This window comes from Brassica rapa, unplaced genomic scaffold, assembly GCF_000309985.2.
Source record: "Brassica rapa cultivar Chiifu-401-42 unplaced genomic scaffold, CAAS_Brap_v3.01 Scaffold0806, whole genome shotgun sequence".
Classification (NCBI taxonomy): domain Eukaryota; kingdom Viridiplantae; phylum Streptophyta; class Magnoliopsida; order Brassicales; family Brassicaceae; genus Brassica; species Brassica rapa.
Genome location: NW_022610746.1, coordinates 20,001 through 25,000, shown reverse-complemented (window position 1 = coordinate 25,000; position 5,000 = coordinate 20,001). Strand labels below are relative to the sequence as shown.

The 5,000-nt window shown below is 38.9% G+C and overlaps 1 pseudogene; it reads left to right on the top strand.

Moving 5' to 3' along the window:
* Positions 1-5,000, top strand: part of LOC117131042 — a 10,008-nt pseudogene that overhangs the window by 1,207 nt on the left and 3,801 nt on the right.

Here is a 5,000-nt window from a genome sequence, read left to right as displayed (position 1 = left end):
CCATAAGGCGTTCCTGATCCTAGACGACTTCAGTTTCCTGTTCAGAACAGAGCCAGCTCACGTTCACATCACAGGCAGCTCGAGTTCCCAATCAACCAGCTCGCAAAGGAAGCAACTCGCGACCCGATAGGAGGCAGCGTCCGTCCAGCTCGCGTCCGAGGTTTATCAGCCCATCTTGGAGGTCCGGTTTCTACAATCTGCAAGACAAAGGTAATCCTAATTCTGAGAACATGAATCGAACCTGGTTGTCTTGTAAAGATTGAAACCCTAAAAGATAATCTCTAAAACTAAAGCCATAGGATAATAGATCAATACCCTATGAGTAAGTCGAAAGCTCTATAAGTTCGATCTAAGCTTATAAACGAGATTGATCCATTGATCAATTAAAATCAGAGCCTTAAAGGTTTTTGAATCTCAAATCAAATCCCCTTGATCAAAGATCAAAGTATTCGAAATCCCCTAAAACCCTAAATTAGTAAAATCGGTTTTAATTTGAAACTTGAGTGTTTTGATTGATCAGAATTCGAATTTAAAATCCATAAAGGCCTTGAAACCTTAAACTTTAAAAGATTGAAAAGTTTTGTTATCAAATGAGAGTTAGGTTGCTAGATTACCTAATAGATATGCAATAGGATTGAAAACACTTATATTAAAAATAATCCCCTATTGTATATGGCCGTATGGCCTAGCATCCGGATGGTTATAGAAACCGGATTGCATAATGATCCAATCCTTAGGATTGATGTATCACATAAATACCGTGAAGCTTAAGGCATCACAATATATGACCGTATGGTCTAGAGAGACATCATATCTGAATGATCATGCGACCTTGTTTGCATATCTCATGAACCGATCTCTAAGATCGCTGTATCACTAATATGGTCGTGTGATCTAAAGCATCACATTACAAAGCCGTGTGGCTTAATACATATCTAAGTGGCTGTATAGCCTAGCATCCGGATGATCACATATGACCCGGACTGCATCATGATCAGATCCTTAAGATCGTAGTATCACATACTAATCGTGAAAGTCTAAGGCATTACATCGCAAAGCCGTATGGCCTTATATCCGGATTGATATATAAACCGGATTGTATCATGAACCAATCTCTAAGATTGCTGTATCACACTAGATGGTCGTGAGGTCTAAGCATCACAAGACATGACCGTGTGACCTGACTCACACCATGATCAATTGTTTTCATAGATGCGTAAGAACTTGTTTGTGGCCGAGCTTGCTATATCATGCGGCTGCATGAGCCACATTGTGAACCTAAATTTTAAAAGACAATGTGACTCAGATATCGAAAAGGGATTTGGTGATACAATCACCAAGGAAAACAATGAGAATGAATTGGTACAATATTCCATCATCTTATTGAAGGTCTAAAAGATCAGTACATCATTATGGAAAATCCACTAGACTTTGGGTATGCTTCACAGCATAGAAATTACCACCATAAAACGGTGTTGCTTCCAAAGGCTAGAAATGACTAGAAGAAAGTCATGGATGAGTACAACTCAGTCTTGTTTAAGACAGTCTCAATGCTGAGACTTTGTGGTGAAATAGTAACCAAGAAAGAGTTACTAGAGAAGTCCTATTCCACATTCCATGTGTTGAATGTCATACTACAACAGTATAGAACAAAAGGCTTCGCCACCTATACTGATCTAATCGCATGACTGCTTCTTGCATAGACCAAATTTTCGATACGACTAGTCTTATTGCTTTATGATTGCAATTGTGTTTTAACCTAAGGATCATTCACGATTTATACATATAAAGGAATTGGTTTTTGAATTTATCAAATCTTGCCTGATCGTACCTGAACATATGGATGTTTTAAAGTATTGCCTAAAGGGCATAAAACCAAGAAACCATGAATGGTATAGCAAGCATAGTAAAGAAACTATGGCTAAGGCATTTGCCTATAAGGCATTATATACACCCAAAGAAAATGTGGTCCATTGAAGTTATAATGAATGGTTTCCAAAAGAAACAATGGACAAACTAGAAGGAAACAAGTTCCTTCAGATTTTGAAAGAAAAATCGCCTAAGACCTTGAAAGAAAGTGATCGAAAACTATACCAATGATCCCTACTGATTTAAAACTATGCTACAAAGATCAGTATGATAAGAGGCAAGAGAGGTGGTGACTATAAAGACATAGCCCACGAAATTATACACTATATGGCAAGATAGGATTAGCCATCCTAAAGTTTAAACTTGATGCAAAGAAATTGAAAAGGCACAAAGTTATCCCGTAAAGATCTCACGTTGTGAAACATGTACACATAGGGAAACTCATTAGGCTTAATTATCCCAAGCACCACGACCTTATAGTATGGTCATGAGGGGGAGATAGGATAAACCCATGATCAATACTACAAGTTCGTGTACATGGCCTAAAGACCATGTTATATGGCTCGGCCATTACTCGGCCATAAAGGGCCATTACCCGGCCAAAGAGAGTCCATGATACAAACGGCCAAACCAAGAGGCTATCACCTATAAACAGCTTGGCCACGACTTGACCATGACTTGGCCGTGACTTGTCTGCATAGTGCAGCCTTGACCGCACACAGTCCATGACTCGGCTGAAGAGGCCGAAGAGACCATGAGAGACTACGGCCTGGCCGCAAAGGCCATAACCGGCCGGAAAGGCCATTACCTATAAAAGGTTCGGCCATTACCTATATGCTTGGGGACATTATGAATTTACATGTACAGAATGATAGTATGCATCAGGCCATATAAGTGAGCATAGATATTCCCATCTAAAGAATGAATACGGGTCATTAAAACCAGACATACACCATCTTAAGAGTTCATTGAAATAAACCACCACATACATATGTGTGCCGTCTAAGATGGAACCTCATAAGAGGATTGGGAATATATGTTGGATAGGAGTATTACTTTCTCCACGAATTCAAAGAGACCTTGAGCCAAAACATGGGTGATTGAATAAAGGCCAGGTACGGATTGCATGACCAAAAGCATCCGACTATCCAAACATTAAAGGAGAAAGATTATAAGCTGGATAAAGAAAGAGTAAAGGAATGATAAGAATGGTTTTAACCATCATTGCCTTGGCAAGATCCTCGGACCAGAGAACATGATATAAGACGTCCAAAGAAAGATAATATAAAGCTGTCCAATTGAGAAGCTAATCGACATGCCAGACATTGACCCGAAAAAGAATGACTAAGTCATAACCAGCTTAGCACCATATGAACGTCCTAGAAGAGACATAATCAAGTTGCTATAGAGTCTATACAAGATAGACCAAGTGTTCCATAAGAGAAAGGAAACTCGGATAGAAAGAAAAGGTGCATAGAATGATAGATCCGAAGTTATAAGAGAAACCATACAGACATTGAGAAAAGGCTGCGCAGCTACACATCTAAGGTACCAAACCATGTAGTCTTGGGACGCCAAGCTACTAGGTAACAAAGGTCCTAGATAATGAAATCTCAAAGTGATCAGATCATGTCTGGAACATAATGGAACCACATGAAAGTGTCGACACACACACACATGAACATCTATATATAAAGATACATGAGAGAATAGCACTTGAACATAAAGAGATAAGCGAGGATCATGAACCCACGAATGAGTACTCATCATACAATCATAGAATCATAAAGATTATAAAGAATAGAAAGAAAAACGTGGAGGTTCAAAATATCTAAAGAGAGATGAGCGTATTGGCCATGTACATATACAGAAACGCCATCCGATAAACCAGTGAAATAGATGGATCTTGTGAGATAAAGAAACCGTGAGAGAAGACATATGATCACGTGGCCTAGAGTGCCCATGTCTTCCTATTAACAGCATTAGATATAGCTTGTTAACACAAGGTACTCACAGAGATCAAAGGAACAGATTATAAGGAGATGAACTCCTATGTGGTGAATGCTGTTACAGATTTTCGATATTAAACCAGGTCTGGTCATAAGAAAGAAATAGATACAATACTGATGTAGTAAGCAGCATATGGATCACTGGATAAGATAAGATAATATAGAATGAAGAGAACAGCTTTGTTCCTAAGCTGATTCATGGACTGAAGTAAAAGCAGCTGCATATAGTATGTAAAAGAAATTGATCACACATGATCATTGATCTTTGGAGTTGTATAAAAGACAATCCAATAAACAGTCCATATACATAAGAGGTTTTATAAGAAATTCCTTGTGCTTATACTAAACCTAAAGGAGGTTAGTAAATATAGAATGAAATCTATATGGGTGACTGGCTAAAACGTCCAGCACACCAGCTGAGAGCATCCGGCTCTCTGGCCAAAAGCGTCCAGCCCTCAGGCTAAAGACGTCCGGCCTATCAGCTCAAAGAGCGTCCAGTTCTACTAGACACGTCCAGTTTTTAGACCTAAGAAGCGTCTAAACCTTCCTGGTCACAGGCTAAAAGAAACTAAAGATCAACCATCAGGTTGCAATCCGACATCAGATCCCTTAAGGATCCAGCATAGCAGAATAGTCTGCCGCTGTATGAACTCCATAAAGCTTTGTCATAAGATTAAAAGGAGACATCTAATCTGTCGGATACCAATGAAGTATTGTAGTCCATAAAGCTTATAAGTTCTATGACCCAAGGTCATGAGACGTCATTAAGATAGGAATGCAAAGAATAAAGAATAAGGCATTACCTAAGACAAGAAAGATCGATGTACATCCATAAGAGTGTGTTCGGCTGCAGAGCCATGATAAGAGATTATAAAACCTCAAAGCAATAATCATTGAACACTCATAAGATTAATAAGTGGACAAGTATGGACGTGGCCTATGAACTAGACATGGATCGACCAGATTGAATCATGGTCGAATGATAACTGTCCATAAGTACTTAGCCTATCCGACTAAAGTAAAAGAGTTTGATAAGTAGACAAACATGTCTAGACTATGGACAGATACAAACACGTTTTGTAAAGACCAACAAGTGATCCCTGATGACAATGTGGTTCACAT